At 46.1% G+C, this 10,000-nt stretch overlaps 1 protein-coding gene across 1 annotated transcript in view; it reads right to left on the minus strand.

The window, feature by feature from the left end:
• LOC127929324 (dorsal-ventral patterning tolloid-like protein 1) overlaps positions 1-10,000 on the minus strand; it is a 98,195-nt gene that overhangs the window by 18,826 nt on the left and 69,369 nt on the right. The gene's annotated exons all lie outside the window — the stretch shown is intronic.

The raw sequence follows: 10,000 nt of genomic DNA on the forward strand, positions 1-10,000 counted from the left end.
CTCCTACGGATATCTGTTAGTCTCCTAGGGATATCTGTCAGTCTCCTATGGATATCTGTCAGTCTCCTAGGGATATCTGTTTGTCTCCCATGGATATCTGTCAGTCTCCTGGGGATATCTGTCAGTCTCCTACGGATATCTGTCAGTCTCCTAGGGATATATGTTATTCTCCTAGGGATATCTGTCAGTCTCCTAGGGATATCTGTCAGTCTCCTATGGATATCTGTTAGTCTCCTAGGGATATCTGTCAGTCTCCTAGGGATATCTGTCAGTCTCCTAGGGATATCTGTCAGTCTCCTAGGGATATCTGTCAGTCTCCTAGGGATATCTGTCAGTCTCCTAGGGATATCTGTTAGTCTCCTATGGATATATGTCAGTCTCCTAGGGATATCTGTCAGTCTCCTAGGGATATCTGTTAGTCTCCTAGGGATATCTGTTAGTCTCCTAGGGATATCTGTCAGTCTCCTAGGGATATCTGTCAGTCTCCTAGGGATATCTGTTAGTCTCAAGGGATATCTGTTAGTCTCCTAGGGATATCTGTCAGTCTCCTAGGGATATCTGTCAGTCTCCTAGGGATATCTGTTAGTCTCCTAGGGATATCTGTTAGTCTCCTATGGATATCTGTTAGTCTCCTAGGGATATCTGTCAGTCTCCTAGGGATATATGTCAGTCTCCTAGGGATATCTGTTAGTCTCCTAGGGATATCTGTCAGTCTCCTATGGATATCTGTTAGTCTCCTAGGGATATCTGTCAGTCTCCTAGGGATATCTGTTAGTCTCCTAGGGATATCTGCCAGTCTCCTAGGGATATCTGTTAGTCTCCTAGGGATATCTGTTTGTCTCCTATGGATATCTGTCAGTCTCCTAGGGATATCTGTTAGTCTCCTAGGGATATCTGTCAGTCTCCTATGGATATCTGTCGGTCTCCTAGGGATATCTGTCAGTCTCCTAGGGATATCTGTCAGTCTCCTAGGGATATCTGTCAGTCTCCTAGGGATATCTGTCAGTCTCCTATGGATATCTGTTAGTCTCCTATGGATATCTGTTAGTCTCCTAGGGATATCTGTCAGTCTCCTAGGGATATCTGTCAGTCTCCTAGGGATATCTGTCAGTCTCCTAGGGATATCTGTCAGTCTCCTAGGGATATCTGTTAGTCTCCTATGGATATCTGTCAGTCTCCTAGGGATATCTGTCAGTCTCCTAGGGATATCTGTTAGTCTCCTAGGGATATCTGTCAGTCTCCTAGGGATATCTGTCAGTCTCCTAGGGATATCTGTCAGTCTCCTAGGGATATCTGTTAGTCTCCTAGGGATATCTGTTAGTCTCCTAGGGATATCTGTCAGTCTCCTAGGGATATCTGTCAGTCTCCTAGGGATATCTGTTAGTCTCCTAGGGATATCTGTTAGTCTCCTATGGATATCTGTTAGTCTCCTAGGGATATCTGTCAGTCTCCTAGGGATATATGTCAGTCTCCTAGGGATATCTGTCAGTCTCCTAGGGATATCTGTCAGTCTCCTATGGATATCTGTTAGTCTCCTAGGGATATCTGTCAGTCTCCTAGGGATATCTGTTAGTCTCCTAGGGATATCTGCCAGTCTCCTAGGGATATCTGTTAGTCTCCTAGGGATATCTGTTTGTCTCCTATGGATATCTGTCAGTCTCCTAGGGATATCTGTTAGTCTCCTAGGGATATCTGTCAGTCTCCTATGGATATCTGTCGGTCTCCTAGGGATATCTGTCAGTCTCCTAGGGATATCTGTCAGTCTCCTAGGGATATATGTTATTCTCCTATGGATATCTGTCAGTCTCCTATGGATATCTGTCAGTCTCCTAGGGATATCTGTCAGTCTCCTCGTGATATCTGTCAGTCTCCTAGGGATATCTGTCAGTCTCCCAGGGATATCTGTCAGTCTCCTAGGGATATCTGTCAGTCTCCTAGGGATATCTGTCAGTCTCCTAGGGATATCTGTCAGTCTCCTAGGGATATCTGTTAGTCTCCTATGGATATCTGTCAGTCTCCTAGGGATATCTGTTAGTCTCCTAGGGATATCTGTTAGTCTCCTAGGGATATCTGTTAGTCTCCTAGGGATATCTGTCAGTCTCCTAGGGATATCTGTCAGTCTCCTAGGGATATCTGTTAGTCTCCTAGGGATATCTGTCAGTCTCCTATGGATATCTGTCAGTCTCCTAGGGATATCTGTTTGTCTCCCATGGATATCTGTCAGTCTCCTGGGGATATCTGTCAGTCTCCTACGGATATCTGTCAGTCTCCTAGGGATATATGTTATTCTCCTAGGGATATCTGTCAGTCTCCTAGGGATATCTGTCAGTCTCCTATGGATATCTGTTAGTCTCCTAGGGATATCTGTCAGTCTCCTAGGATATCTGTCAGTCTCCTAGGGATATCTGTCAGTCTCCTAGGGATATCTGTCAGTCTCCTAGGATATCTGTCAGTCTCCTAGGGATATCTGTTAGTCTGCCCTATGGATATATGTCAGTCTCCTAGGGATATCTGTCAGTCTCCTAGGGATATCTGTTAGTCTCCTAGGGATATCTGTCAGTCTCCTAGGGATATCTGTCAGTCTCCTAGGGATATCTGTCAGTCTCCTAGGGATATCTGTTAGTCTCCAAGGGATATCTGTTAGTCTCCTAGGGATATCTGTCAGTCTCCTAGGGATATCTGTCAGTCTCCTAGGGATATCTGTTAGTCTCCTAGGGATATCTGTTAGTCTCCTATGGATATCTGTTAGTCTCCTAGGGATATCTGTCAGTCTCCTAGGGATATATGTCAGTCTCCTAGGGATATCTGTTAGTCTCCTAGGGATATCTGTCAGTCTCCTATGGATATCTGTTAGTCTCCTAGGGATATCTGTCAGTCTCCTAGGGATATCTGTTAGTCTCCTAGGGATATCTGCCAGTCTCCTAGGGATATCTGTTAGTCTCCTAGGGATATCTGTCTGTCTCCTATGGATATCTGTCAGTCTCCTAGGGATATCTGTTAGTCTCCTAGGGATATCTGTCAGTCTCCTATGGATATCTGTCGGTCTCCTAGGGATATCTGTCAGTCTCCTAGGGATATCTGTCAGTCTCCTAGGGATATCTGTCAGTCTCCTAGGGATATCTGTCAGTCTCCTATGGATATCTGTTAGTCTCCTATGGATATCTGTTAGTCTCTAGGGATATCTGTCAGTCTCCTAGGGATATCTGTCAGTCTCCTAGGGATATCTGTAGTCTCCTAGGGATATCTGTCAGTCTCCTAGGGATATCTGTTAGTCTCCTATGGATATCTGTCAGTCTCCTAGAGATATCTGTCAGTCTCCTAGGGATATCTGTTAGTCTCCTAGGGATATCTGCCAGTCTCCTAGGGATATCTGTTAGTCTCCTAGGGATATCTGTTTGTCTCCTATGGATATCTGTCGGTCTCCTAGGGATATCTGTTAGTCTCCTAGGGATATCTGTCAGTCTCCTATGGATATCTGTCGGTCTCCCTAGGGATATCTGTCAGTCTCCTAGGGATATCTGTCAGTCTCCTAGGATATCTGTCAGTCTCCTAGGGATATCTGTCAGTCTCCTATGGATATCTGTTAGTCTCCTATGGATATCTGTTAGTCTCTAGGGATATCTGTCAGTCTCCTAGGGATATCTGTCAGTCTCCTAGGGATATCTGTCAGTCTCCTAGGGATATCTGTCAGTCTCCTAGGGATATCTGTTAGTCTCCTATGGATATCTGTCAGTCTCCTAGAGATATCTGTCAGTCTCCTAGGGATATCTGTTAGTCTCCTAGGGATATCTGTCAGTCTCCTAGGGATATCTGTCAGTCTCCTAGGGATATCTGTCAGTCTCCTAGGGATATCTGTTAGTCTCCTAGGGATATCTGTTAGTCTCCTAGGATATCTGTCAGTCTCCTAGGGATATCTGTCAGTCTCCTAGGGATATCTGTTAGTCTCTAGGGATATCTGTTAGTCTCCTATGGATATCTGTTAGTCTCCTAGGGATATCTGTCAGTCTCCTAGGGATATATGTCAGTCTCCTAGGGATATCTGTCAGTCTCCTAGGGATATCTGTCAGTCTCCTATGGATATCTGTTAGTCTCCTAGGGATATCTGTCAGTCTCCTAGGGATATCTGTTAGTCTCCTAGGGATATCTGCCAGTCTCCTAGGGATATCTGTTAGTCTCCTAGGGATATCTGTTTGTCTCCTATGGATATCTGTCAGTCTCCTAGGGATATCTGTTAGTCTCCTAGGGATATCTGTCAGTCTCCTATGGATATCTGTCGGTCTCCTAGGGATATCTGTCAGTCTCTAGGGATATCTGTCAGTCTCCTAGGATATCTGTCAGTCTCCTAGGATATCTGTCAGTCTCCTATGGATATCTGTTAGTCTCCTATGGATATCTGTTAGTCTCCAGGGATATCTGTCAGTCTCCTAGGGATATCTGTCAGTCTCCTAGGGATATCTGTCAGTCTCCTAGGGATATCTGTCAGTCTCCTAGGATATCTGGTCTGGATATCTGTCGGTCTTCTAGGATATGTGTTAGTCTCCTATGGATATCTGTCAGTCTCCTAGGGATATCTGTCAGTTCCCAGGGATATCTGTCAGTCTCCTATGGATATCTGTCAGTCTCCTGGGGATATCTGTCAGTCTCCTATGGATATCTGTCAGTCTCCTATGGATATCTGTCAGTCTCCTATGGATATCTGTCAGTCTCCTGGAGGTGTCAGTCTCCTAGGAATATCTGTCAGTCTCCTATGGATATCTGTCAGTCTCCTAGGGATATCTGTTGGTCTCTAGGGATATCTGTCAGTCTCCTCGTGATATCTGTTAGTCTCCTAGGGATATCTGTCAGTCTCCTATGGTCTGTCAGTCTCTAGGGATATCTGTCAGTCTCCTATGGATATCTGTTAGTCTCCTAGGGATATCTGTCAGTCTCCTAGGGATATCTGTTTGTCTCCTATGGATATCTGTCAGTCTAGGACAGTCAGTCTCCTGTGATATCTGTTAGTCTCCTAGGGATATCTGTTAGTCTCCTCGTGATATCTGTTAGTCTCCTAGGGATATCTGTTAGTCTCCTCGTGATATCGTTAGTCTCCTAGGGATATCTGTTTGTCTCTAGGGATATCTGTCAGTCTCCTAGTGATATCTGTTTGTCTCCTATGGATATCTGTCAGTCTCCTAGGGATATCTGTTAGTCTCCTCGTGATATCTGTTAGTCTCCTAGGGATATCTGTTTGTCTCTGGATATCTGTTAGTCTCTAGGGATATCTGTCAGTCTCCTATGGATATCTGTCAGTCTCCTAGGGATATCTGTCAGTCTCCTAGGGATATCTGTCAGTCTCCTAGGGATGGTCTGTCAGTCTCCTAGGGATATCTGTCAGTCTCCAGGGATATCTGTTTGTCTCCTATGGATATCTGTCAGTCTCCTATGGTCTGTCAGTCTCCTAGGGATATCTGTCAGTCTCCTAGGGATATCTGTTAGTCTCTGTGATATCAGAGTCTCCTAGGGATATCTGTTAGGTCCTCGTGATATCTGTTAGTCTCCTAGGGATATCTGTTAGTCTCCTCGTGATATCTGTTAGTCTCTAGGGATATCTGTTTGTCTCCTAGGGATATCTGTTAGTCTCCTATGGATATCTGTCGGTCTCCTATGGATATCTGTTAGTCTCCTAGGGATATCTGTCAGTCTCCTAGGGATATCTGTCAGTCTCCTATGGATATCTGTCAGTCTCCTAGGGATATCTGCCAGTCTCCTATGGATATCTGTCAGTCTCCTAGGGATATCTGTTTGTCTCCTAGGGATATCTGTCTCCTATGGATATCTGTCAGTCTCCTAGGGATATCTTTTAGTCTTGGTCTAGGGATATCTGTCAGTCTCCTCGTGATATCTGTTAGTCTCTAGGGATATCTGTTTGTCTCCTAGGGGTCAGTCTCCTAGGGATATATGTCAGTCTAACCTATGGATATCTGTCAGTCTCCTATGGATATCTGTCAGTCTCATGGATATTGTAAACTCCTATGGTCTGCCAGTCTCCTAGGATATCTGTCAGTCTCTAGGGATATCTGTGGTCTCCTAGGGATATCTGGTCTCTAGGGATATCTGTCAGTCTCCTAGGGATATCTGTCAGTCTCCTAGGGATATCTGTTAGTCTCCTATGGATATCTGTCAGTCTCCTAGGATATCTGTCAGTCTCCTAGGGATATCTGTCAGTCTCCTCGTGATATCTGTTAGTCTCCTAGGGATATCTGTCAGTCTCCTAGGGATATCTGTCAGTCTCCTAGGGATATCTGTCAGTCTCAGATGGATATCTGTCAGTCTCCTCGTGATATCTCTCAGTCTCTAGGGATATCTGGTCAGTCTCCTAGGGATATCTGTCAGTCTCCTCAGGATATCTGTCAGTCTTAGGGATATCTGTCAGTCTGGTCTGGATATCTGTCAGTCTCCTAGGGATATCTGTCAGTCTCCTAGGGATATCTGTCAGTCTCCTAGGGATATCTGTCAGTCTCCTATGGATATCTGTCAGTCTCCTCTGATATCTGTCAGTCTCCTAGGGATATCTGCCAGTCTCCTAGGGATATCTGTTAGTCTCCTAGGGATATCTGTCAGTCTCCTAGGGATATCTGCCAGTCTCCTAGGGATATCTATTAGTCTCCTAGGGATATCTGCCAGTCTCCTAGGGGTATCTGTTAGTCTCCTAGGGATATCTGTTAGTCTCCTAGGGATATCTGTCAGTCTCTAGGGATATCTGTCAGTCTCCTAGGGAGACTAGGGAGTTCTGGCCAGTTGCTGGTTTATTTGCATATATACAGTGGGGAGAACAAGTATTTGATACACTGATGATTTTTCAGGTTTTACCTACTTACAAAGCATGTAGAGGTCTGTATTTTTTATCATAGGTACACTTCAACTGTGAGAGACGGAATCTAAAACAAAAATCCAGAAAATCCCAGTGTATGATTTTTAAGTAATTCATTTGCATTTTATTGCATGACATAAGTATTTTGTACATCAGAAAAGCAGAACTTAATATTTGGTACAGAAACCTTTGTTTGCAATTACAGAGATCATACGTTTCCTGTAGTTCTTGACCAGGTTGCACACACTGCAGCAGGGATTTTGGCCCACTCCTCCATACAGACCTTCTCCAGATCCTTCAGGTTTCGGGGCTGTCGCTGGGCAATATGGACTTTCAGCTCCCTCCAAAGATTTTCTATTGGGTTCAGGTCTGGAGACTGGCTAGGCCATTCCAGGACCTTGAGATGACGGAGCCAACCTTATTTGCCCTGGCTGTGTGTTTCAGGGTCGTTGTCATGCTGGAAGACCCAGCCACAACCCATCTTCAATGCTCTTACTGAGGGAAGGAGGTTGTTGGCCAAGATCTCGCGATACATGGCCCCATCCATCCTCCCCTCAATACGGTGCAGTCGTCCTGTCCCCTTTGCAGAAATGCATCCCCAAAGAATAATGTTTCCACCTCCATGCTTCACGGTCGGGATGGTGTTCTTGGGGTTGTCCTCATCCTTCTTCTTCCTCCAAACACAGCAAGTGGAGTTTAGACCAAAAAGCTCTATTTTTGTCTCATCAGACCACATGACCTTCTACCATTCCTCCTCTGGATCATCCAGATGGTCATTGGCAAACGTCAGACGGGCCTGGACATGCACTGGCTTGAACTGGGGGACCTTGCGTGCGCTGCAGGATTTTGATCCATGACGGCGTAGTGTGTTACTAATGGGTTTTCTTTGAGACTGTGGTCCCAGCTCTCTTCAGGTCATTGACCATGTCCTGCCGTGTAGTTCTGGGCTGATCCCTCACCTTCCTCATGGTCTGATGCCCCACGAGGTGAGATCTTGCATGGAGCCCCAGACCGAGGGTGATTGACCGTCATCTTGAACTTCTTCCATTTTCTAATAATTGCGCCAACAGTTGTTGCCTTCTCACCAAGCTGCTTGCCTATTGTCCTGTAGCCCATCCCAGCCTTGTGCAGGTACACAATTGTATCCCTGATGTCCTTACACAGCTCTCTGGTCTTGGCCATTGTGGAGAGGTTGGGGTCTGTTGATTGAGTGTGTGGACAGGTGTCTTTTATACAGGTAACGAGTTCAAACAGGTGCAGTTAATACAGTAAAGTGCTTCTTAAAAAAACTAACAGGTCTGTGGAGATTCTTACAGGGATGTCATGGCTTCTTAAAAATTAAAGATTCTAAAAACTAACAGGTCTTTGTGAGACCTGCAAATCGGCAGTGTATCAAATACTTGTTCTCCCCACTGTAGATATTTGCTTAACACTTTTTTTGGTTACTGCAGGATTCCATATGTGTTATTTCATAGTACTGATGTCTTCACTATTATTCTACTGGTCTGATTCAGAGTAGCAGTGTTAGTCTAGGATCAGGTATCGTATTCAGAGAGGTTAACGTTGGTCTGGACAGGCTGGTCTGATTCAGAGAGGTTAACGTTGGTCTGGACAGGCTGGTCTGATTCAGAGAGGTTAACGATGGTCTGGAGGCTGGTCTGGACAGGCTGGTCTGATTCAGTTAACCATGGTCTGGACAGGCTGGGTTAACCATGGTCTGGACAGGCTGGTCTGATTCAGAGAGGTTAAGGCTGGTCGATTGGTCTGGACAGGCTGGTCTGATTCAGAGAGGTTAACGATGGTCTGGACAGGCTGGTCTGATTCAGAGAGGTTAACCATGGTCTGGACAGGTTAACCATGGTCTGGACAGGCTGGTCTGATTCAGAGAGGTTAACGATGGTCTGGACAGGCTGGTCTGATTCAGAGAGGTTAACGTTGGTCTGGACAGGCTGGTCTGATTCAGAGAGGTTAACGTTGGTCTGGACAGGCTGGTCTGATTCAGAGAGGTTAACGATGGTCTGGACAGGCTGGTCTGATTCAGAGAGAGGTTAAGGCTGGTCTGATTCAGAGGTCTGGACAGGCTGGTCTGATTCAGAGAGGTTAACGATTGGTCTGGACAGGCTGGTCTGATTCAGAGAGGTTAACAATGGTCTGGACAGGCTGGTCTGATTCAGAGAGGTTAACGTTGGTCTGGACAGGCTGGTCTGATTCAGAGAGGTTAACGTTGGTCTGGACAGGCTGGTCTGATTCAGAGAGGTTAACCATGGTCTGGACAGGCTGGTCTGATTCAGAGAGGTTAACGTTGGTCTGGACAGGCTGGTCTGATTCAGAGAGGTTAACGTTGGTCTGGACAGGCTGGTCTGATTCAGAGAGGTTAACCATGGTCTGGACAGGCTGGTCTGATTCAGAGAGGTTAACGATGGTCTGGACAGGCTGGTCTGATTCAGAGAGGTTAACGATGGTCTGGACAGGCTGGTCTGATTCAGAGAGGTTAACGTTGGTCTGGACAGGCTGGTCTGATTCAGAGAGGTTAACGATGGTCTGGACAGGCTGGTCTGATTCAGAGTAGCAGTGTTGAAATACGATCATAGTTAAATGTAGTGAGGGGAAGCTGATCCGAGATCCTAAATAATCCCTCCGACTCTGGGACTCTCTGATACAGTCCCTGATCCTAGACCTGCGGTTAGAGCCGACGGAGAGGAGCGGTTGGAGAGTTAATAACGACTCTGGGACTCTCTGATACAGTCCCTGATCCTAGACCTGCGGTTAGAGCCAACGGAGAGGAGCGGTTGGAGAGTTAATAACGACTCTGGGACTCTCTGATACAGGCCCTGATCCTAGACCTGCGGTTAGAGCCGACGGAGAGGAGCGGTTGGAGAGTTAATAACGACTCTGGGACTCTCTGATACAGTCCCTGATCCTAGACCTGCGGTTAGAGCCAACGGAGAGGAGCGGTTCTCTCTACCAGACAGAGAGGTTGTTCTGACAGGGAACCGCACATTCCCCGGGGAAGAGAATGGATGTGACACCATCCCACACCCCTCATCCATTCCCCTCTTCTGCTCACATGTTAGAACCCGAACCAACCAATCAGAGAGGGGCCTGATGGTCACATGTTAGACCCAATCAGATGGCCTGATTGCGACGTCA

The sequence above is a fragment of the Oncorhynchus keta genome, unplaced genomic scaffold (genome assembly GCF_023373465.1).
Source record: "Oncorhynchus keta strain PuntledgeMale-10-30-2019 unplaced genomic scaffold, Oket_V2 Un_scaffold_6470_pilon_pilon, whole genome shotgun sequence".
In the NCBI taxonomy this organism is placed as follows: Eukaryota; Metazoa; Chordata; class Actinopteri; order Salmoniformes; family Salmonidae; genus Oncorhynchus; species Oncorhynchus keta.